General features: G+C 39.7%; 2 non-coding genes across 2 annotated transcripts; both read left to right on the top strand.

The window, feature by feature from the left end:
• The first annotated feature begins 5749 nt into the window (after positions 1–5749).
• On the top strand, positions 5750–5856 carry LOC148561468 (small nucleolar RNA R71). The gene has a single exon (XR_015886716.1). It is a non-coding gene; the product is annotated as a small nucleolar RNA R71 (small nucleolar RNA).
• Positions 5857–16314: 10458 nt separating this feature from the next.
• On the top strand, positions 16315–16422 carry LOC148561467 (small nucleolar RNA R71). Its single transcript, XR_015887337.1, has one exon. It is a non-coding gene; the product is annotated as a small nucleolar RNA R71 (small nucleolar RNA).
• The last annotated feature ends 9521 nt before the right edge of the window (positions 16423–25943 follow it).

The following is a 25943-nucleotide window of genomic DNA, read 5'->3' as shown; positions in this document are numbered from 1 at the left end:
TTTTTTTTTTTTAATAATTGAACTATGAATGCATATGTTTCAATTAATGGAATGCATGAGTATTACCTCGTTACCAAAAATTTTCACCAATGCTTCCTAAAATTCTCCCACACTTAGAATTTACACACTAATCCACCCAAGCTAATCAAGGAATAATTCAAGGACATCAATGGTTTTTCGCTTAAGGGGAGTAATGTGCTATCATCAGAACAAAAGGGGATTCATAGGCTCAAAGGGGTTCACAAAGGTGAATGCAAGGTTGGCCATATAGGTTAGTGAGTTTATCATCAAAGATGGCCTTAATAATGCTAAATGCATCCAAACACAAATACAGGACATAAAGAATCATGCAAATCAATGATCACAATAAAAAAGGAGTACAATCACACACAAGAATAACATTATGATTGAGAAAATACTCCAAGGTATGTTGTTCGAGCTCTTTTTCTATGTTCTACTAACAAAATACTCCAAGCAAGTTGGTAAAACAAATGTTTTCTTCAATTCAATCAATGGTATGCCCTTAGAAAAGGATTTCATGGGAATTCCTTGGTGTTTCCATACTTATTCATCATATCATGCAAGATGCAAACATTAACTACTAAATATTCATAAACGATAAAGAAATATTCACAACAAACCAAACAAGATGCAATAGAAATAAAACTACTCAAAAATAAAGAAAAAGTACTAGAAGAGACATTGCAAAGTGTCTTTAAGAAAGAAATTTTTACCCCCCTTGAAGTCATCGATCCTTCCCCACACTTAAATTGTGCACGGTCCTCCGTGCATGCTCGCGATCCGGGAGGATGAAGAGGGGGCCACCTTCAACTGGTGGGCTCAGAAATGGGATGGTCAACTGTATCAAGCTCTTCTCCAACTAGCTCGGATGAAGGTGTAGGAATCAGGCCGGGGTCTCTTCCTTCTAACCTTGTCACTATCCACTCAAAACGCTTGTGCTCCAAATGCTCCATGTGGTGGATATCATTTGAGATGTCGCGGAATAGATCCAAAAGATGACGGAGAAAAGGTAAAGCAGTTGATAGGGTCGGTGGACTTGATGGTGGTGCTATAGGTGCCTTCCTCTTGGAGGGGGTTGTTTTTGTTGATCTTTCCAAATCTCCCCTCAGAATAAATTTGTTGCCTCTAGAAAACTCAAGCATTATATCCATTGGTTGCCTCTCTATCCCCGCTGTATTTTGCTAAATGCATCACTATCGATGGAAATGGAATGCTGACATTCTTCTTCTCAATCAATTTCCAAATCGATTTGCGCAATAAGGGCAAGATGGCTATATGCTTCCCTTGCATAATAGCCCAAAGTAGCAAAGCAGTTCTAAATCTCACATGGGTGGTATGGGTACTCGGGATGATATAGTCCGCCACAATTTGATGCCATATACGAGCTTCAACATTCAAATCAGAGTATGCAATACTGGTGGGAACAGAATTCTTCCCTTTGCTATACTCCCAAGATGCACCAGGACGGCCTATTTTCTTAAGAATGGGAGTCAGAGATATTCTTCCTTCGAAGACATCGTCTTTTATCTTGGAGTATCTGTCTTTCGCAAATGCAATGTGGGAGATGTTAAGGATAGCTTCCAGAGCTTGATTGGAGGTATCCAACATCTTACCCAGGAGAAGGACTGACTCTGTTTCCCAATCTTGGTAGTTTGCATAGAATTTCCGCACCATAGTTTCATTGACTTCAATGGGTTCTCGCTCGAGAAACTCCCAATGAAGCGAGGCGATCCTTTGGTGAATAATCACTTTGTATTGGCTTGGAACTTCAACGGCCGCTCCCAATGAATTTTATGTTTTTCAATGGCCTCGTATTGAGAGTCGGCTCTTCAGTTAACCAAGGTATCCGGTTTATTACCGCGGCAATTCCACCAAATATCAGGAGAGCGAGCGGTAGTTTTCCCAACCGGCGAAGAAGCAGGTGCCTTACCCTTCTTTCTCATCCTGAAAATACAAACAAAATAATTTCGAGATCACAGGGCAACATTAAAGTAAAAATCATTGAGGAAGCATTAATAACTTTAAAAGAAGCTTATATAAACTGTGAGATTTAAAGAAACACGATGTATATATTCCAATAATGCGCGCGGTTGGAATACACACACCGGCCGATCACTCCGGCAATCACACCCTTAAGCAATTAACAACTCGAAGATTTAAGCAAGCGCCAAAAGGGAATTAGCAATTGTTCATTCTCAAGAAGTGGTAATCACACATAAAGTGGTCTTAATTTGAGTGCAAAAGATGTTTGATCAAGACATCAACTAAGGTTGAGCCATTGTACAGGGGTTACTATATCAAAAAATTTTTTTATGAACAAACAAGGAAATGCATCGGTGAATTTACTTAACAACCATCAAAAGTCATTATTGAAGTTGCACAATTCATACAGGATGCCTAACAAGAGATAAATCGAACACATATGATGGCCAAGTCATATGAATCAAACAAAGTGTTCATAGAGGCATTTCATCAAACATGTGGTATGCAATGTGCAAGTTCATCACAATTAAGCTCAAATATGCTCAGAACCAGTCCCAAAAATCAAACAACAACACTTTGCAAATCAAGGAAACAAGAAAGAATGCAATTAATAAATTCAAAGCAATATAAAAGGAATGGAAACACTTGCAAAGAAAATATTAACATAAAGAGAAAAGGAAAACAAGAACCTTTGATATAAAGGTTGAAAAGACAAGAATGAGGTGGGAAACAATGGCACTTCTTATGGCCACTGCAAAATTACGGCGGTTGGGTTCGCCAGAAAAGAAAGCAACACCGGAAGACGGAGAGCTCACCGTTGGTGTATATAGAAAAGAGAAGGAAAGAAAGAAGGAAAAGAGAGAAGAGAAGGGAAGAAAGGGGAAAAAAGAGAGGTCACCGGCGGTGGACTGGCGGCGGCCAGAACCGGCGGGCTGGGCAGAGAAGAGGGAGAGAGGGCAACTGTGAAGAAGAAAAAGGAAAGAGAGGGCTGCCTTCCAACAGGGCAAGTTGCCTTGTTATTGCCTAGAACGCGTCCTGTGCAGATGCATAGAGATGAAAACTTGGAGCGGTGCAAACGTACACAGCGTGCGATCGCTGTGACCAGAGAGGTTGCAAAAGGACGTGTGGACGCACGAAGACATGCGACTGCACATATTTTTTTTTTTAGAAAAGCTTGAGGACAAAGGTTCGCGTGCGTGCGCACATAGGTCCGTGCGCACGCATAGAGGTTGGGAGTGGGGTAGGTTGTGCCCACGCACAAGCCGTTCCCTCACTGCCATCAGAGGGCTAACGAGTTGCGTGCGGATGCACACTTTTGTGCGGCCGCACAGATGGAGCAGGAAAGGAAGTGCGTGCGGTCGCACGCGAATGAGCGCTCGCTCAGGGTAGGGATAATCGGCAGTGCGCACGCACAAGCTGTGCTGGCACTGCCACCAGAGGGCAAAGCAAGGCTCGTGTGGATGCACAGGTTGGTGCATCCGCACACACAGCGAAAAATTCAGGGTTGTGCGGACGCACAGGTGCCCCGTTTCAGAAAATTCATTTCTTCTCAAAACCAAGGTTCCTACCCTTAGCATATCAATAAACCATACCCAAACCATTCAAATAAGCATAAATTCATAGTCCATAGTCAATATATCTTGGACAACTCAAAATTCATCAAATCAAACCTAAACTAACCATTATATCACAAAAAGGCAAATAATGCAAAAGACAATAAACAAGAGATAGAGTTGGAATAATGTCACCATGGTGGGGTGTCTCCCACCAAGCACTTTGGTTTAGAGTCCTAAGTTGAACTTGCATGGCTTCATTGGTCATTTGAGAACTTCACCAAGGAGGAAAATCTCCAACTCCTTGGCATTTTTGGGTTGAGTAACATCCTTTGAACTTGATTCCTTGGCAACATCCTCTTCTTTTTACTCCTTGCCATCCTCTATGACTTGATCTTCAACTATGTCACAACCGAAAATAGAATACGCTTCAAGAACGGACTTGTTTGACTCCTCCATGGTGAACTTGACCAACTTGCCATCCGCCTCAAAAGAATAGACTCCCGAATGTGCATCCAGCTTAAAACGGGCTGTCTTTAAGAATGGCCTTCCAAGGAGTATGGATGATGGCTTGCTTGAGTCAATGGGAGGTGTCTCCAAGATGTGAAAATCAACTGGGAAGAGCAATCCTTGAATGTTGACTAGGACATTTTTGGCAATCCCAACAACAGACACAATACTCTTATCGGCTAGCACGAACCTCGCTCCGAACCTCTTTAGGGGTGCCAAATTCAATCTTTCGTAAACGGGGAGCGGCATAATGCTCATGCACACCCCCAGATCACACATGCAATCCATGAATTTAATTCTGCCAATCAAACAAGTGACCAAACATGGGCTGGGATCCTTGCATTTTTCAGGAAGTAAGGAAGAGATAGAATCATCTACCGGCCTTGTGTTAAGGTTGCCAAGCTTTTCTTTGTGAGTGCAAATATTTTTAAGGAACTTGGCATATCATGGCACTTGTTGAATTGCTTAGAATAGAGGAACAGTGACTTCAACATTCTTGAAAAGTTCCACCATAGTGGGGTCAAGCTCTTTTTGTTTCTTAGCCTTCTTGGCTAAAGATGGGAATGTAATGGGCAAAGGCTTTTCAAGCAACGTCTTTCTCTTTGGCTCCATGACCTTAGGTGGTTCTTCTTTGCTTTTATCAACACCTTCATCTTCATCCTCATCACTTCCACTTCATCTCCCACGTCTTCGTTGTTTGTCTCCTCACTCAACTTTGTAGGTATGGCAACATTCTTATCCAATTTGGTGCCGCTCCTAAAGATAATGGCATTGATGCTACCTTAGAATTACGTTGAGGTTGGGAGGGTAAACTACTTGAGGTTGAAGCTTGTTGGGTATTTTGCGTGGTTGGAGGAGGAAGAGTTAGACGTGAAAGGGCATCGGCTATTGTAGCCATATATGCTTCTTGTTTCTTGTGGAACTCTCGTTGTTCTTGCATGAAGGTGTGAATTGTGTCATTCATGTGAGGTTGGTTAGAGGGAAGGGCTTGGTTAACTTGAGGAGGGCTAGGCCTACTATGCGGGTGTTGGTATTTCCCTTGAGGTTGAGATTGTGGGGGTTGTTGGTATGGTTGTTAGTATGGTTGTTGGTATTGTGGTTTACCTTGGGGTTGTTGATAGTAGTAGACTTGGGTGTTTTGGTTGGGATGAGCTTGAGGAGCTTGGTTCCACCTTTTGTTTGAGTTATCCCTCCACCCTTGGTTTTGGTTTCCTCTATGTTGGTTGGATCCTTGGTTATAATTTGGCTTTTGTGGGTAAGAGTTAGCTACCACCAATGTAGTGTCCTCCTTGAGCTGAGGACACTCATCGGTGTAATGAGTGTTACACGAACAAACACCACATATCCTTGGTGGTCCTTCGATCCTTTGAGGTTGAGGTTGAGCACTTATCAAAGCTTGGGGAATTTGTTGCCCTTGGGTGAGTTGTCGCAAAATAATTGTCATTTCACCAAGGGTCTTGGTCAAAATAGCATCTCCGGAGGGAGAAATTTCATTCACAGCTTTTGGTTGTGGGCTCCTCGCCCTTGAGTGCTGAGTTGAGTCTGCAAAGTCTGATATAACTTCCCATGCCTCCGCAGCGATCTTGTTCTTAGTCAATGAACCTCCACTCGTGGCATCAAGGAAAAGCTTGTCTTGGTGATGCATTCCTTGACAGAAATAACTGATAAGAACCAGCTCATCAATCTTATGGTGAGGGCAAGCCTTTAGCAACTTCTTGCATCTCTTCCAATATTCATACAAGGTCTCCCCATCCCGTTGCACAATGCAAGAAATCTCTCTTCGCAACTTGTCTGTTTTCTGGGGAGGGTAGAACTTTTCCAAAAACTCTTTACGCAACAAGTCTCAGTTGGATCTAACCTCACCCGTCTGAGTATAAAATCACTCCTTCGCTTTTCCTTCCAAAGAAAAAGGAAAGGCAAAGACCAACACTGTAGCTTCATCAGCCCCATGTCTTCTTGCAGTTGCACAAGCAACATGGAAATCCTTGAGATGCTTCAAGGGATCCTCTCTAGGCAATCCATTGTACTTGGAGAACAAGTTTATTGTGCCAGACTTGAGCTCAAAATTTGGGTCTAAGGCCGGACACAAGATCTGTAGTGGTTGCAAGTTAAGATCAGGAGCTCCGGCCTCCTTCAAGGTGATTTTCCTAGGTGGGTCTGCCATTTTGGTGTCACCTGAGTCACTCAAAGAGAATTCAGTACTCCCCACGGAGGAATATAGAGTCTCCTCGTTGATTGGAGAATGATGGTCATGGATGGTTGGTGATAGTGAATGGGAGTGCTCGTCAAGCAAACCCGATTCACTATTTACAAAAGCTAGCCGGCGCCAAGCTTGCCTTAAACAAGCTAAAGTTTGTTCAATTTCCGGATCAAAAGTGGCCAAGCTCGGGTCTAGAAGCGACCGTGCCATTCAACTGAGGAGGCAATAAAACCATGGAATTATGAAGGGCAAAACACAAATAGACAAGTAAACAAGAACCAACTTAACAACCAAAAACTACGAAAGTTAATCTAAGAGGAATGTGGTATCTACAATTAGTGCTAAGTAGCAAACCAAAATCAAGTATTCACAATATTCACATATTTACAACATCCAAAAATTGTAGCACTCATTGCACATAAAGTGAACTCCCCGGCAACAACGCCAAAATTTGATAGGACGGAGGTTCAATTCGCATGTGGGTTAGGAACTCGGTTATCCAAAGGAAACAGATTTAACATTGTAAGTATAGTCCCAACCCGACAAATTGACCCTTCGGATCAAATTGGAAATTCACAAGATATGTTACAAGCAAAACTAAATTAAAACCGAGAGTATTAGACTCCCAAGTTGTCTCCCAAGGAGAACTTTAGAACAATGAGTGTGGAATTCCTGTTGTAGTGATCAATGGGTTGTGAATGAAGAAATGAACATATAAAGCAATAAAAGAACATGCAAAAATGATTGAATGCATTAAGAAATTAAAGAACTGACTATGTAATATAAACAAGTAAAGTATGAAAGAAATCAACTTATAAAGGTATAAAAGATTGAAAGCATAAAGATAAAGAGTCTTGGTTTGGAGTGAGCAAAGGGTGCTTAACTTGATCAACCACAACTATGACAATTATGATGGATTAGTCTCACTTGATCAACCCTCACATCGGAAGGTAAGTTAAATGAGCATAAGTGTACTTAACCATAAATCCTAACTTGCTTGCTAATTATCTTAGCAACAAATTAGTGTTACTGGGAACAAGGACAATTAAAAACCCAAGAATTGAAATTAAATATTGGACATTCCAACTCTAGAAATCCAATTGCTCACTTTCCCAAAGCCAAGAACCAAAAATTTAGCCTAAAACCATGTTTGACATTTTGTCAAACACCTGGTGAGCAAAATGAGTAAAGCCTTAAAACTAAAGCAACAATTGATCTCAATCAACAAAGATAACACAAGAGAGCATATAATCAACATCCAACATCAAATTCATAAACAAGAAATTGAAATTGCAAGAGAAAAGCAAAATTGAACTATAACTTGAATTAGAAGAAAGAGCAATGACAATGTAACTATAAAGAGTAATAACAAGAAATTACTTACAATGAGAGCTTGCAAAATCCAAGATCAAAAATGGAAATGGCACTTGAATGTAAAACCCTAATATAAATCCTAATAGAGATGATGAAAAACTTAGAGAAAAACTAAACTAAAACTTCGTACCACTACTCCTAAACTATACAAAAATGATATGGTATGTTATGGCTACATTCTCCCCTCCAATATGAGCTAGAAGACTTCAAAAATAGGCCTCTAAAGCCCTCAAATCGCGAGGTACGTGCTATTTTAATGAAGTCATGTGCGGACACCTGTGCGGACGCACAAGAAGGTGTGCGCACGCACATTACGCGATGCATGGATGGACGTGCGACGCGCTCGCTGCACTCCACGCACTCTGGTTGGAAGGCGGTGCGTACGCACAGGTAGCTGTGAGCACGCACACGTCTCTGAGCTCACTCCTTTGATTTCTCTTGCTTCCTCCACTTTGCATGCTCTTCTTCCATTTTCTCCAAAACATTCCAACCTTATACACCTAAAAGCACTTCACCAACAACATCAAGGCATCGAATGGAAGGAAAATGGAATAAAATTGATTAAATTAAGTATACAAGAGCATATTTTCATGATCAAGCACAAATTGGGAGGAGAGATCAAAAGCATGCTATTCAAGGGAGTAAGTGTGAGTTTATGTGATGAAAATCCATTCAATTCTAACCAAAAGTCATCATCAAATATGGATTCATCAACGGTCCATAAGCTCATTCTGCTTCTGTTGGTGGGTCATCCAAGAGGAAGACCTTTAGCTCTTTATTGTCCTTCATCTTCTGACCATGATATAGCTTTAAGCGTTGTCCATTGACCTTGATGAAGTTGGAACTTTAAGGATGACTCAGGTGAAAGACTCCGTATGGCTCTGCCTTCTCTACTATGTAGGGGCCTTCCCATCTGGATTTCAGCTTTCCTGGCATGAGTCTCAGCCTTGAGTTATAGAGGAGAACTAGCTCCCCAGGTCTGAACTCTCTTCTCTTGATATGCTTGTCATGCACAGCCTTCACCTTCTCTTTATATAGTCTGGAGTTGTCATAAGCTTCCAGTTCTGCTAAGTTGCAGCTTCCTTTCAGCACTAGCCTTCTCAAATCCCATGTTGCGGTCCCGCACAGCCCAGAAAGCCTGTGTTTCACCTCTACTGGAAGGTGACAAGCCTTTCTGTATACTAGGCAGAAGGGACTCATTCCGATGGGTGTCTTGTATGCTGTTCGATAAGCCCAAAGCACATCAACAAGTCTGGTGCTCCAGTCCTTCCTATGAGGCTTGACAATCTTCTCCAGTATGCACTTTATCTCTCTGTTAAACACCTTGGCTTGCCCATTGGTCTGGGGATGGTAAGCTGTTGCTACCTTGTGGATAATCCCATGCTTCTTCAGTAGACCTGCTAATCTTCTATTACAAAAGTGAGTGCCTTGATCACTCACAATTGCTCATGGTGATCCAAAGCGATAGATAATATGGTTTCTAACAAAGGAGACAACAGTGTTAGCATCATTAGTACGGGTAGAAATTGCTTCTACCCATTTAGGAACATAATCTACAGCTAACAATATATATAAGAAACCACTAGAGTTTGGGAATGGACCTATGAAGTCAATGCACCAAACATAAAAAATTTCAAAGAATAGCATAAGCTGTTGGGGCATCTGATCCCTCTTGGATATATTTCCAAATCTTTGGCATGGGGAATAAGATTTGCAGAAGGCAGTAGCATCCTTAAAAAGAGTAGGCCACCAGAATCCACAGTCCAGAATTTTTCTAGCTGTTCTTTGAGGACCAAAATGTCCACCACTCTTAGAGGAGTGGCAGCCCTCTAAAATGGAATGGAATTCTGATTGAGGCACACACTTTCTAATTATCTGGTCAGCACCATACCTCCATACATATGGGTCATGTCATATATAATATTTGGACTCGCTTTTCAGCTTGTCCTTTTTATGCTTAGTAAAATTGGGAGAGAAGGTATGGCTAACTAGATAATTAGCTATAGGCGTGGTGCACGAAATTGTGATCTCCAGGCTCGAACAAATCCTGGTAATGGCTCCAAAGCTTGGTGCTCTGATCTTAATTCATAATTGTCACAACTTCGATACAACTAACCAGCAAGTGCACTGGGTCGTCCAAGTAATACCTTACGTGAGTAAGGGTCGAATCCCACGGAGATTGTTGGTATGAAGCAAGCTATGGTCACCTTGTAAATCTCAGTCAGGCAGATATAAAGTGATAATGGTGTTTTCGAATATTAATTAATAAAATAGAGATAGAGACACTTATGTAATTCATTGATAGGAATTTCAGATAAGTGAATGGAGATGCTTTCGTTCCTCTGAACCTCTGCTTTCCTGCTATCTTCATCCAGTCAGTCTTACTCCTTTCCATGGCTGGCTTTATGTGATACATCACCACTGTCAATGGCTACTTTCGGTCATCTCTCGGGAAAATGATCCAATGCCCTGTCACGGCACGGCTAATCGTTTGGAGGCATCACCCTTGCCAATGGCTTCATCTTATCCTCTCAGTGAATAATATGCTCACGCACCCTGTCACGGCACGGCTATTCATCTGTCGGTTCTCGATCATGCTGGAATAGGATTTACTATCCTTTTGCGTCTTTCACTAACGCCCTGCAATCGCGAGTTAGGAGCTCGTCACAGTCATTCAATCATTGAATCCTACTCAGAATACCACAGACAAGGTTTAGACTTTCCGGATTCTCTTGAATGCCGCCATCATTCTAGCTTACGCCACAAAGATTCTGGTTAGGAGATCTAAGAGATATTCATTCTAGCTCAATTCATGTAGAACAGAAGTGTTTGTCAGGCACGCATTCATAAGGGAGAAGGATGATGAGCGTCACACATAATCATCACCTTCATCACGTTCTTGGGTACGAATGGATACCTTAGAAGCGAAATAGGATGAATTGAATAGAAAACAGTAGTACTTTGCATTAATCTATGAGGAACAGCAGAGCTCCACACCTTAATCTATGGAGTGTAGAAACTCTACCGTTAAAAATACATAAGTGAAGGTCCAGGCATGGTCGAGATAGCCAGCCCCCTAAAACGTGATCAAAGGATCATAAGGTAATCCAAAGATGGTCTAAAAGACAATAGTAAGAGGTCCTATTTATAATAAACTAGCTACTAGGGTTTACATGAGTAAGTAATTGATGCATAAATCCACTTCCGGGGCCCACTTGGTGTGTGTTTGGGCTGAGCCTGAGTGTTGCACGTGCAGAGGCCATTTGTGGAGTTGAACGCCAGTTTCTGTGCCAGTTTGGGCGTTCAACTCTGGTTTTGGATCCTTTTCTGGCGCTGGACGCTAGATTTGGGCAGAAGGCTGGCGTTGAACGCCAGTTTACGTCGTCAATTCTTAGCCAAAGTATGGACTATTATATATTGCTGGAAAGCCCTGGATGTCTACTTTCCAACGCAATTGGAAGCGCGCCATTTCAAGTTCTGTAGCTCCAGAAAATTCACTTTGAGTGCAGGGAGGTCAGAATCCAACAGCATCAGCAGTCCTTTTTCAACCTCTGAATCTGATTTCTGCTCAAGTCCCTCAATTTCAGCCAGAAAATACCTGAAATCACAGAAAAACACACAAACTCATAGTAAAGTCCAGAAATGTGAATTTAACATAAAAACTAATGAAAACATCCCTAAAAGTAACTAGATCCTACTAAAAACATGCTAAAAACAATGCCAAAAAGCGTATAAATTATCCGCTCATCACAACACCAAACTTAAATTGTTGCTTGTCCCAAAGCAACTGAAAATCAAATAGGATAAAAAGAAGAGAATATACTATAAATTCCAAACTATCAATGAAACAGAGCTTCAATCATATGAGCGGGACTTATAGCTTTTTGCCTCTTGAATAGTTTTGGCATCTCACTTTATCCATTGAGGTTTCAGAATGATTGGCATCTATAGGAACTTCAGATTTCGAATAGTGTTATTGACTCTTCTAGTTCAGTATGATGATTCTTGAACACAGCTTCTTTATGAGTCTTGGCCGTGGCCCTAAGCACTTTGTTTTCGAGTATTACCACCGGATACATAAATGCCACAGACACATAATTGGGTGAACCTTTTCAGATTGTGACTCAGCTTTGCTAGAGTCCCCAATTAGAGGTGTCCAGGGTTCTTAAGCACACTCTTTGTTTTTGCTTTGGACCTTGACTTTAACCGCTCAGTCTCAAGTTTTCACTTGACACTTACACGCCACAAGCACATGGTTAGGGACAGCTTGGTTTAGCCGCTTAGACCAGGATTTTATTCCTTTAGGCCCTCCTATCCACTGATGCTCAAAGCCTTGGGATCCTTTTTATTTGCCCTTGTCTTTTGGTTTTAAGGGTTATTGGCTTTTTCTGCTTGCTTTTTCTTTTTTTCTTTTTTTTTTCGCCTATTTTTTTCTTTTTTCTTCTTTTTTTTTTCTGCAAGCTTTGTTCTTTGCTGCTTTTTCTTGCTTCAAGAATCATTTTTATGATTTTTCAGATTATCAAATAACATGTCTCCTAGTCATCATTCTTTCAAGAGCCAACATATTTAACATTCTTAAACAACAACTTCAAAAGACATATGCACTGTTCAAGCATACATTCAGAAAACAAGAAGCATTGTCACCACATCAATATAATTAAACTAAGTTCAAGGATAAATTCGAAACTCATGTACTTCTTGTTCTTTTGAATTAAAACATTTTTCATTTGAGAGAGGTGATGGATTCATAGGACATTCATATCTTTAAGACAAAGTTACTAACTACTAATGATCATGTAATGAAGGCACAAACATAGATAAGCACATAATACAGAAAACGAAAAACAGAGAAAGCAAGAACAAGGAATGAATCCACCTTAGTGATGGTGGCGTTTCCTTCTTGAGGAACCAATGATGTCCTTGAGCTCTTCTATGTCTCTTCCTTGTCTTTGTTGCTCCTCCCTCATTGCTTTTTGATCTTCTCTTATTTCATGAAGCATGATGGAGTGCTCTTGATGTTCCACCCTTAGTTGTCCCATATTGGAACTCAATTCTCATAGGGAGGTGTTGATTTGCTCCCAATAATTTTGTGGAGGAAAGTGCATTTGAGGCATCTCCGGGATCTCATTGAAATGAGCTTCTTGCGCCTCTTGAGCTCCATGATTGGGCTCTCTTGCTTGCTCCATCTTTTTCTTAGTGATGGGCTTGTCCTCTTTAATGAGGATATCTCCCTCTATGTCAATTCTAGCTGAATTGCATAGGTGGCAAATGAGGTGAGATAAGGCTAACCTTGCCATGGTGGAGGACTTGTCAGCCACCTTGTAGAGTTCTTGAGGTATAATCTCATGAACTTCCACCTCTTCTCCAATCATGATGCTATGGATCATGATGGCCCGGTCTATAGTGACTTCAGACCGGTTGCTAGTGGGAATGATTGAGCATTGAATAAACTCCAACCATCCTCTAGCTATAGGCTTGAGGTCCAATCTTCTTAGTTGAACCGGCTTGCCTTTGGAGTCAATCTTCCATTGAGCTCCTTCTACACATATGTCCATAAGGACTTGGTCCAACCTTTGACCAAAGTTGACTCTCCTTGTGTAGGGGCGTGCGTTCTCTTCCATGTATGGCAAGTTGAACGCCAACCTCACATTCTCCGGACTAAAATCTAAGTATTTCCCCCGAACCATTGTAACATAGTTCTTTGGATCCGGGTTCTTACTTTGATCATGGTTCTTGGTGATCCATGCATTGGCATAGAACTCTTGAACCATTAGGATGCCGACTTGTTGGATGGGATTTGTTAGAACTTCCCAACCTCTTCTTTGAATTTCATGTCGGATCTCCGGATACTCATTTCTTTTGAGTTTAAAAGGGACCTCAGGGATCACCTTCTTCTTGGCCACAACATCATAGAAGTGGTCTTGATGGGCTTTGGAGATGAACCTTTCCATCTTCCATGACTCAGATGTGGAAGCTTTTGTCTTCCCTTTCCCTCTTCTAGAGGATTCTCCGGTCTTGGGTGCCATCAATGGTAATGGAAAAACAAAAAAGCTATGCTTTTACCACACCAAACTTAGAATATTGCTCGCCCTCGAGCAATAAACAAAAGAATAGATGAAGAAGAAGAAGAAATGGAGGAGAGGGAGAGGGTGATGTGGTTCGGCCAAGAAGGGTATAGAGGGGTTGTGTTGTGTGAATTTGGTGAAGAATGGAGGTCTTTATATAGGGAATGGAGGGGGGGTTAAGGTTCGGCCATATGGGTGGGTTTGGGTGGGAAATTGGTTTTGAATTTTGAAGGTAGGTGGAGTTTATGAGGTAGGTTTATTGGGAAGAGTGGGTGGATGTGAGTGGTGAAGGTTTAGTGGGGAAGAGAGATTGAGGTGATTGGTGAGGGGTTTTTAGGGAAGAGTGTTTATGGGGTTGTGTGAAAGAGAGTGGTGAGAAGAAGTGCGTGGAGGTAGGTGGGGATCCTGTGGGGTCCACAGATCCTGAGTGGATCCTGTGGGGTCCACAGATCCTGAGTGGATCCTGTGAGGTCCACAGGTCCTGAGGTGTTCAAGGAATTACATCCCTGCACCCATTAGGCATATAAAAATGCCTTTGTACCCAACTCTGGGCGTTCAGCGCCAGGTTGGTGGCCATTTTGGGCGTTCAACGCCCATTTGTGTGCCATTTCTGGCGTTGAACGCCAGAACCATGCCTGTTCTGGCGTTCAGCGCCCAGAAGCTGCCCATTTTGGGCGTTCAGCGCCAGAACCATGCTCTGTTCTGGCGCTGAACGCCAGACAGATGCTCCTCCAGGGTGTGATTTTTCTTCTGCTGTTTTTGATTCTGTTTTCAATTTTTCTATTTATTTTGTGACTCCACATGATCATGAACCTAAGAAAACATGAAAAACAATAAAAATAAGTATTAGATAAACATTGGGTTGCCTCCCAACAAGCGCTTCTTTAATGTCAATAGCTTGACAGTGGGCTCTCATGGAGCCTCACAGATGTGCAGAGCTTTGTTGAAACTCTCCAACACCAAACTTAGAGTTTGGATATGGGAGTTCAACACCAAACTTAGAGTTTGGTTGTGGCCTCCCAACACCAAACATAGAGTTTGACTGTGGGAGCTCTGGTTGACTCTGCTTTGAGAGAAGCTTTTCAAGCTTCCTCTCCATGGTTGCAGAGGGAGATCCTTGAGTTTTGAATACAAGGGAGTTCTCATTCCATTGAAGGACTATTTTACCTCTGTCAACATCAATCACAGCTCTTGCTGTGGCCAGGAAAGGTCTTCCTAGGATGATGGATTCATCCTCTTCCTTTCCAGTATCTAGGACTATGAAATCAGCAGGGATGTAAAGGCCCTCAACCTTTACTAACACGTCCTCTACTTGTCCATATGCCTGTTTTCTTGAGCTGTCTGCCATCTCTAATGAGATTTTAGCAGCTTGTACCCCATAGATTCCCAGTTTCTCTATTACAGAGACGGGCATGAGGTTTATTCCTGAACCAAGGTCACACAGAGCCTTAAAGATCATGGTGCCTATGGTGCAGGGTATTATGAACTTTCCAGGATCCTGTCTCTTCTGAGGCAATGTCAGTTGATCCAGATCACTTAGTTCATTGATGAACAAGGGAGGATCAACTTCCCAAGTATCAATGCCAAATAATTTGGCATTCAGCTTCATGATTGCACCAAGAAACTTGGCAGTTTGCTCTTCAGTAACATCCTCATTCTCTTCTGAAGAGGAATACTCATCAGAGCTCATGAAGGGTATAAGGAGGTTCAATGGAATCTCTATGGTCTCTAGATGAGCCTCAGAGTCCTTTGGTTCCCCAGAGGGAAGCTCCTTATTAATCACTGGACGTCCCTGGAGGTATTCCTCCTTGGGATTCACGTCCTCTCCTCTCCTCACAGGTTCGGCCATGGCGCTTATGTCAATGGCCTTGCACTCTCCTTTTGGGTTCTCTTCTGTATTGCTAGGGAGAGTACTAGGAGGGATTTCAGTGATCCTTTTACTCAGCTGGCCCACTTGTGCTTCCAGATTTCTAATGGAAGACCTTGTTTCATTCATGAAACTTACAGTGGCCTTAGATAGATCAGAGACTAGATTTGCTAAATTAGAAGCATTTTGTTCAGAGTTCTCTGTCTGTTGCTGAGTTGATGATGGAAAAGGTTTGCTGTTGCTAAACCTGTTTCTTCCACCATTATTAAAGCCTTGTTGGGGCTTTTGATCCTTCCATGAGAAATTTGGATGATTTCTCCATGTTGAGTTATAGGTGTTTCCATAAGGTTCACCTAAGTAATTTACCTCTGCTATTGCAGGGTTCTCAGGATCATAGGCTTCTTCTTCAGAAGATGCCTCTTGAGTACTGTTGGATGCAGCTTGCATTCCATTCAGACTCTGAGAGATCATATTGACTTGCTGAGTCAATATTTTATTCTGAGCCAATATGGCATTCAGAGTATCAACTTCAAGAACTCCCTTCTTCATAGGTGTCCCATTATTCACAGGATTCCTTTCAGAAGTGTACATGAACTGGTTATTAGCAACCATGTCAATGAGTTCTTGAGCTTCTGCAGGCGTTTTCTTTAGGTGAATGGATCCACCTGCAGAAGTGTCCAGTGACATCTTTGATAGCTCAGATAAACCATCATAGAATATATCCAGGATGGTCCATTCTGAAAGCATGTCAGAAGGACACTTTTTGGTCAACTGTTTGTATCTTTCCCAAGCTTCATAGAGGGATTCACCTTCTTTCTGTCTGAAGGTTTGAACATCAGCTCTAAGCTTGCTCAGCTTTTGAGGAGGAAAGTACTTGGCTAAGAAAGCTGTGACCAGCTTATCCCAAGAGTTCAGGCTGTCTTTGGGTTGAGAATCCAACTCTATGTCACAGTAAAGAGGATCCTTATTGTTAGTAGAAGAAAAGAAGAAGAAATTCGAACATAGATAGAAGAGGGGGTTCGAATTTGGTGATGATGTGAGGAAGAGATGTTAGTTAATGAATGAATAAATAGAATAGGATGAGAGAGAAGGAGGGAATTTTCGAAAATTAATTTTGAAAAGGAGTTAGTGATTTTTTTTTTTTTTGAAAACAGTTTTTGAAAAATGTTAGTAATTTTCGAAAATTAAGATTTAAAAAAATAAAATAATTAATAAATTAAAAAAGAAATTTTGAAAAAGGGGGAAGATATTTTTGAAAATGAGAGAGAGAGAGTTAGTTAGGTGGTTTTGAAAAAGTTAAGAAACAAACAAAAAGTTAGTTAGTTAGTTGAAACAAATTTTGAAAAGATAGGAAGTTAGGAAGTTAGAGAAGATATTTTGAAATAAAAAAAAAAGATAAGATAAGAAGATATTTTGGAAATTAATTTTAAAAAAGATTTGATTTTTAAAATCTCAATTAATGACTTGATTCATAAGAAATCACAAGATATGATTCTAGAACTTAAAGTTTGAATCTTTCTTAACAAGCAAGTAACAAACTTCAAATTTTTGAATCAAAACATTAATTGATTATGTTATTTTCGAAAATTTGGTATAAAAATAAGAAAAAGATTTTTGAAAAATATTTTTGGAATTTTCGAAAATAACTAAGAATTTTGAAAAAGATTTGATTTTTGAAAAAGATTTTGAAAAAGATAAGATTTTCAAATTGAAAATTTGATTTGACTCATAAGAAACAACTTGATTTTAAAAATTTTTGAAAAAGTCAACTCAAATTTTCGAATTTGATGAGAGAAAAAGGGAAAGATATTTTTTTGATTTTTGAATTTTATGATGCAAGGGAAAAACAAGAAAAATGATGCAATGCATGAAATTTTTAGATCAAAACAATGAATGCATGCATGAATGATATGAGTGTCAAGATGAACACCAAGAACACTTTGAATGTCAAGATGAACATCAAGAACATATTTTTGAAAAATTTTTGATGCAAAGAAAACATGTAAGACACCAAACTTAGAATTCTTTAATGCTTAGGCACTAAGAATTCAAGAATGCATATGATAAACATGAAAAGACACAAAACAAAAAATCATCAAGATCAAACAAGAAGACTTACCAAGAACAACTTGAAGATCATGAAGAACACTATGAATGCATGAAATTTTCGAAAAATATGCAAGATGCATATGCAATTGATACCAAACTTATAACATGACTCATGACTCAAACAAGAAACAGAAAAATATTTTTTTGATTTTTATGATTTTCTAATTTTTTTGGGTTTTTTCGAAAATTATATGAAAAAGAAAAAATAAGGATTCCAAAATTTTTAACATGAATTCCAGGAATCTTGCATTCTTAGTCTAAAGCTTCAGTCCAGGAATTAGACATGGCTCACTAGCCAGCCAAGCTTTCAATGAAAGCTCCGGTCCAAAACACTAGACATGGCCAATGGCCAGCCAAGCTTCAGCATGTAATTCAGACATGACACGCCTGACATACTCATTCCCAAAGGAATTAGACATGGCTTTACAGCCAGCCAGGCTTCAACATGCTTCATGAAACACTAGAATTCATTCTTAAAAATTTTGAATAAAATTTTTGAAAACATTTTTATATTATTTTCGAAAACAGATGAGAAAATTTTAGAAATATTTTTGAAAATTTTTTTTTTTTGAAAATAAAATAAAAAAAATTACCTAATGTGAGCAACAAGATGAACCGTCAGTTGTCCAAACTCGAACAATCCCCGGCAACGGCGCCAAAAACTTGGTGCACGAAATTGTGATCTCCAGGCTCGAACAAATCCTGGTAATGGCTCCAAAGCTTGGTGCTCTGATCTTAATTCATAATTGTCACAACTTCGATACAACTAACCAGCAAGTGCACTGGGTCGTCCAAGTAATACCTTACGTGAGTAAGGGTCGAATCCCATGGAGATTGTTGGTATGAAGCAAGCTATGGTCACCTTGTAAATCTCAGTCAGGCAGATATAAAGTGATAATGGTGGTTTTCGAATATTAATTAATAAAATAGGGATAGAGACACTTATGTAATTCATTGATAGGAATTTCAGATAAGTGAATGGAGATGCTTTCGTTCCTCTGAACCTCTGCTTTCCTGCTATCTTCATCCAGTCAGTCTTACTCCTTTCCATGGCTGGCTTTATGTGATACATCACCACTGTCAATGGCTACTTTCGGTCATCTCTCAGGAAAATGATCCAATGCCCTGTCACGGCACGGCTATTCATCTGTCGGTTCTCGATCATGCTGGAATAGGATTTACTATCCTTTTGCGTCTGTCACTAACGGCCTGCAATCGCGAGTTAGGAGCTCGTCATAGTCATTCAATCATTGAATCCTACTCGAAATACCACAGACAAGGTTTAGACTTTCCGGATTCTCTTGAATGCCACCATCATTCTAGCTTATGCCACGAAGATTCTGGTTAGGAGATCTAAGAGATATTCATTCTAGCTCAATTCATGTAGAACAGAAGTGTTTGTCAGGCACGCGTTCATAAGGGAGAAGGATGATGAGCGTCACACATAATCATCACCTTCATCACGTTCTTGGGTACGAATGGATACCTTAAAAGCGAAATAAGATGAATTGAATAGAAAACAGTAGTACTTTGCATTAATCTATGAGGAACAGCAGAGCTCCACACCTTAATCTATGGAGTGTAGAAACTCTACCGTTAAAAATACATAAGTGAAGGTCCAGGCATGGTCGAGATGGCCAGCCCCCTATAACGTGATCAAAGGATCATAAGGTAATCCAAAGATGGTCTAAAAGACAATAGTAAGAGGTCCTATTTATAATAAACTAGCTACTAGGGTTTACATGAGTAAGTAATTGATGCATAAATCCACTTTCGGGGCCCACTTGGTGTGTGTTTGGGCTGAGCCTGAGTGTTGCACGTGCAGAGGCCATTTGTGGAGTTGAACGCCAGTTTCTGTGCCAGTTTGGGCGTTCAACTCTGGTTTTGGATCCTTTTCTGGCGCTGGACGCCAGATTTGGGCAGAAGGCTGGCGTTGAACGCCAGTTTATGTCGTCTATTCTTGGCCAAAGTATGGACTATTATATATTCTTGGCCATTTTGAGTGCAGGGAGGTCAGAATCCAACAGCATCAGCAGTCCTTTTTCAATCTCTGAATCTGATTTCTGCTCAAGTCCCTCAATTTCAGCCAGAAAATACCTGAAATCACAGAAAAACACACAAACTCATAGTAAAGTCCAGAAATGTGAATTTAACATAAAAACTAATGAAAACATCCCTAAAAGTAACTAGATCCTACTAAAAACATGCTAAAAACAATGCCAAAAAGCGTATAAATTATCCGCTCATCAAGGCGCATACCAAGGAACTACTTCAGATATTGCATGCAAGCTATCAAATGGAAAAGCATCATTAATAGGAGTGGAGTCATCCTTAATGTGTTCAAGGTGACTCAAGTGGTCTGCCACTAAATTCTGGGAACCACTCCTATCCTTAATTTCTAAATCAAATTCTTGCAGCAGTAATATCCAACGTATTAGCCTTGGTTTGGACTCTTTTTTAGCTAATAAATATTTTAGAGCTGCATGGTCTGAGTACACTACCACCTTAGTACCAAGTAAGTAGGCTCATAATTTATTCAGAGCAAAAACAATAGCCAGAAGCTCTTTTTCAGTGGTAGTATAATTAGACTGAGTAGCGTCTAAGGTATTAGAGGCATAAGCAATTACGAAAGGATCCTTACCTTCGCGCTGAGCCAGCGCCGCTCCTACTGCATGGTTGGAGGCATCACACATAATCTCAAAAGGTTGGCTCCAGTCTGGTGATGCCAGGGCATTTCGGCCAGTTTCACTGACCTTTTCTTTACTATTTTAGGGTAGTTTCATGCATTTTCTTAGGAAATAAGCAAGTTTTGGGTAGAATTTCACTTACATCTTGATTAAAGCAAACATTGTGAATTTTATATGATTTCATGAGAATTATGCATGAATTTAATGACAAATTGGATGATGCATGACTCATAACTTGGAATAGAGCTTTGATGCACTTTATTTGCTTGATTTCAGGACAAAGGAAGCAAGGAAAAGCCACGTTAGTCTAACTAACGTGACCACTAACGTGGAATGGGAGCTAGCTTGCAACGTTAATGAGAAAAGTGATGGCCAATAACGTCGTCGAAGCCATCATAGCCCATGTTAATTACCACGTTAACTACATTAAAGTGGTAGTTAACGTGGTGGAAAAGGAAGCTCCAAGCGTTAGTGGTAAAAGTGAGTGCCACTAACGCTCCAAAAGGGCAATTGGCCACGTTAAGAGTCACGTTAACTCAGTTAATGTGAACTCTAACATGGAAGAGGAAGATAATGCCAACGTTAGTGACACTTACCTTTGTCACTAACGTTGGACTAAGCCCATATTGGCTACGTTAAGAGCCACGTTAACTTAGTTAATGTGAACTCTAACGTGGAAGGAGCAAGGAATCGCCAACGTTAGTTACACTCACCTTTGTCACTAACATTGGAGATGGCAATCAACACCACGTTAGTGGCCACGTTAATGTAATTAACGTGAAAAACTAATGTGGGACAGGGGCGTTTTCGAGCGTTAGTGAAAAAGGTAGGTGTCACTAACGCTCTCGAAGATTTGGCAAGCCTACGTTAAAGGTCACGTTAACTATACTAACGTGAACTCTAACGTAGGGAGAAAGGGGTACTCTCAACGTTATTGGGAAAGGTAAACCCCAGTAACGTTTGCGAAGGGCCAAGAGGCAACGTTAGTGGTCACGTTAGTGCCACTAACGTTGAAGTTAACGTCGACCATTTTAGGTTAGGAAAGTTAGTGAAAAAGGTGATTGTCACTAACGTTCTCGACCCCACATTTTCACTTAACGTTAACACCACTAACGCCCTAAGCTAAAGTCCATGCCTACTTCACACTTTCTCTGCAAGTGAAGCTGAGCCCACTAAAGATGATAACTGCTTCAACTCAAGATCCAAAGGCCCATATCCAAGACTTGAAGAGCCAACTAGAAGATCAGAAGAGTAGTATAAATAGGAGTAGTTTTGACCTAGAGAGAGGCTTTTGGATTAGGAGAACTACTCTCTGTATAATTTTACTTTCTTTGCAACTTCTAGTTTTACTTTGAGAATGCATTCTCCATCTTTGTTTTCCATTCCCAGAGCCATGAACCACTAAACCCCTTTCATTGGGTTAGGGAGTTCTGTTGTAATTTGATGGAATAATAATAGTTTTCATTATTCTTCTTCTTTCTTTTCTCTTGATTTTACTAGAAAGCTTTCAATCTTCATCCAATTGGGTAGTTGTCTTGGAAAAGAAGTGTAACAACCCTAATTTTCGAGTACATGAGATCTTTTCTGAAAGTACGGATTTCTCCGAAAGATCAGTAAAGGGAATACCTCTTCTGTATCATCAAGCATATTAATCCTCATTGTCATTTTATTATCTTTAACTCAGGACCTTAGTTGAGACAAGCCAAACAACGAAATCGCGAAGAACCTAGTTTTTGAACCGTATCGGTTAGGAGTTCTGATTGTAGTTTTTGTAAATAGTCTCAGTTTGATGAACCAGACTTGACTCATGAGAGAAGAGAGATAATAGTGTAATATTATCATTATATTAGTATTAGAAGACGCTTGAATGATATTATAAGGTTACCTGGTCTGTTTTAGTTAAAAACAGGAAATCGGTTTAACCGGGTTCACAGTTTACTGGTGTAGCTTAGCACCAACACTCTCTGATGACTTTAGCAATGATAAGGCCTCATTATACATGTTTTATTCTCATAATAAATATGTTACTAGTGTCATTTATGCTAGTAGCTCAGAAAATAATTTTTAGAGATGTTTTTACAAGTGTTCCGATACATCTAGTTTTAGTAGTTATACACCTGAGATATTTTAATATTATTTTAATCCACCTCCAAGCCAACCAATCACAACTCACCTTACACCCCCAAGACACTCCAAGGATGGTCATTTACTCCCTTTGGCCGAAATTGAAAGGAGAGAAAAGAGAGAAAACTTTATGAACACTTAATCTTGAAAGCTTGATTTCTTCTGAACCAAAACTCAAATCAAAACTTCGATTTCACCAAAATGATCCTCTTTTCTTCCTCTACATAACAATATAACTTATCAAGGCTGGAAATAAGGTGAGATGGCTGTCTCCCTCCCTCTTCAATTCGGTTTTCAAGGAAAACCATGCAAAACATGTGTTTCCTGATGTTCTTCCTTAGGAATCATTCTTAACTTGACTTGAGGGCCAAGAAACATTGATTTCCAGCAAGTCTAAGGTGAGATATATCTTCCTAACGTGCTGAGGGAGATTTGGTCAGTTGAGAGTTTGTGGATTTAAAGTTGTTTTTGATGTGTTTTAGGAGGAAAAAGTGCTTTAAGAACACTTCAAAGAGTAACCGGATTTGGAGCAGCAAATCAAAGTAGGGTGTCACGAAATTAATCTTGATTATTTGTGTTTGAGTTCTGTGAATGTTGCATGATTTTTCTGTGCTAAAAATTGGTTGCATATATGATTGATTCTTGGTGAAAGTTTGTTGAAATTTTGATGAAATTTGATGATATTCAAGCTATGAATGTCGTTCTTGAGGGCTGCTTGAAAAACGAACCCTAAGCCTTAAATTGGGGTTTAATTTGTGTTAAAATCATGTAGAAAAGACGGGGTTTTAGTGGCTAGAAATTTATTTTGAATTTTGGTAAAAATCAGTTGCTGAAAAGACTGAAAAACAGGTAAAAACAGAGAAAGAATTTGAAGAATATACGAAGAACATGAAGAACACTTTGAGTGTGGTGAAGAACAGGCCTTAGATCTTGAAAAGGACAAGGAAGTAAAATTTTTGGTGTTTGGGGGGGTTATTTGGTAATTTCTGAAAGTTAGGGTGGTTAAAGTAGAAATATTAAAAGTTACTGGTGGTAAAAAGTGAATTTTAAAGGTTAAAAGTAAAAGTAAGTTAATTTTCAAAAATTTAATGATAAAATAATAAATAATAATAAAATATTAAATAATAATATTTAATTAAAAATAATATTTTAATAAAACAATAAAATAATACGGAAAAGGCAGTTTTCTGTAAAAGCTTTAGAAAGACAAGTTTAAGTGCAGAATCTCATAATTACCTTCATAAAACACTTAGGGAGTGGTAATAACATGTTAGTGAGGCAAAGATAAATGAAAGATAAAAAGTTAAAGAAAAGATAAACACCAAAGAAAAGTCTGTAAAGTTTTAATGACAGGAAAACAGACAGAGATTAGTAAACGAACTAGGAGCAACATAGTTAGTTCTTGAGTTGCACCCAAGGTTAGGTATAATATGAAAAGTTAAACAGTTTCAGTATAGACTTAATGAACCTATACTTGAGATAGGCTAACTATCATATCAAAATTTACATAAGCTTTAAATACATATGTTATGAAGAGAAATCAAAGCAGAGTAAAGAAACACAGAGAACAGAGTAGTCAGAGAAAAGTAAAGAGATATAGAGAAAAGAGTAATCAGAGCAGAGTAAAAAGACAAAGAGAAAAGAGTAATGTGATAAAGAGAAATGGTTTGAGTTACGATGTTGTAAAAGTAAAAGCTGTAGAGTTTGTATAGCATGATTGAACAGAGAAAGAAAGAGGTACTGCATAAGAATGTGAAAGTGATGATGAATAATGAGAATGATAATGAATGATGATAATGAGAATGATTATGTGATGATCTGCTGCGTGAAGGAAGTCAAATAGATGGTGGTACGACTACTCAGAGTGCTTTCCTGGGATACTTAGCTATAATGCTATTCTGTAAGTCAGAGGACTCTTACAGAGGTATTGAGAACACACGACTAGAATATACTCCTGTAAGTGAAAGGACTCTTACAGTGAGAGTGTGTGTATGCTCCTGTAAGTCAAAGGACTCTTACAGTGAGAGTGTGTGTATGCTCCTGTAAGTCAAAGGACTCTTACAGAGAGTGTGTTGGGCAGATATAAGTTAACTAGCTCCGCCATGCAAGTCAAAGGACTCTTGCAGTGGTTTGCGTCACAAGTCAAAGGACTCTTGCGAGGGACATTGCCAACAGGAAAGCCTTACCTGGTCAGAGGACTCCGGGTAACGTCTGGAGCGGGTATGTAACCGACAAATGAGCTCATTACCTGCGCTAGGGCTAGACATGCATCATACTTGGTTGTGCATTTCCTTTGTTATGATTGTGGTATGAATGTATGCTTTCCTTGTTTGTATTCTATTCTCTGTGTCTGTTTTGTATTTTCTTGTATCCTTCTATTTGTGTTCTGTTTTCTATTTCTCTATTTCCTCTATTTATCTTCATCTTCTATTTACTGCTTTCTATATTTTGCCATTCGTTTGCAAAACAACATATAATTAATGAACTTAACTAATAACCCCGACCCTACTAAGAACTCCCCGGTTCTTACCCCTTCTCTCTCCCTTCCCCTTTCATATGGAAGCAAGAGTTCCTTTCTGTAGTTCACCGACGACTGTTTGTAAAAAGGGATTCCGCTCTAGGTAGTCTTCTGAGTCTAGGGTGAATATCATTCTCTGTTTATATGTATTTACTATGAGACCAGCCGATGTCTACGCCCCGTTTGTACGTGAACTTTAACCTAAATCCTGTGTACGAGACTCCTGTTGTGTGGATACTTCATGAGGTACCAGAGAGACGTCCTATGGCAATGTCTGATCCTGCAGAGGAGTAGCAGATGATGTTCTAACTTTTGATGACGTTCCACCTGACTTGATTTTTGAAGACTTAGAATGTACTTTCCCTCGCTTTAGTAGTGTAGAGGGACTAGGCGAGTATAGAGTCTAGGCTAGCCTAGGTGCCAGCTTAGGGACCTCTTGAACAGGTCAGGACCTGGGATGTTGTTTGTATATATATGTATATAGATATTATTTAGCTATATCTAGGGGTGTTCTAACTAACAGTCTATATTCTAATAAAGGCTGAATCACCGAATGTTGTCAACTACTTGTGATGTATTTATGTGTGGTTATTTATAACTGTTTTATCTGTAATTATTTGTGAATTGATTATAAATGATTCTGTTTATTAATCCAAATATTTTAAAAAAAAAAGTACCTCGCTAACTAACTACGCTTCTAACAACGAATCAGGCTCCTATAATAAATAATAGATAATAATTACGATGACAAATTGGTAGCACTTAGTTTCTGGTATGTCCTAGGCGTACTGAAAATTGGGTCGTTATAATTTGGTACCAGAGCAGTTCGTTCCCATTAGAGCCTGGGGAATGGACTGACTATGCTTCACTGCATACTCTGCTTATGTGTCTCATGCTGTTAGGGTATCTTTAAGATACATTGGGCATGAATG

The sequence above is a fragment of the Arachis ipaensis genome, chromosome B6, assembly GCF_059453495.1.
Source record: "Arachis ipaensis isolate K30076 ecotype BB chromosome B6, ASM5945349v1, whole genome shotgun sequence".
Classification (NCBI taxonomy): domain Eukaryota; kingdom Viridiplantae; phylum Streptophyta; class Magnoliopsida; order Fabales; family Fabaceae; genus Arachis; species Arachis ipaensis.
This window is presented reverse-complemented; position numbering and strand designations above follow the sequence as displayed.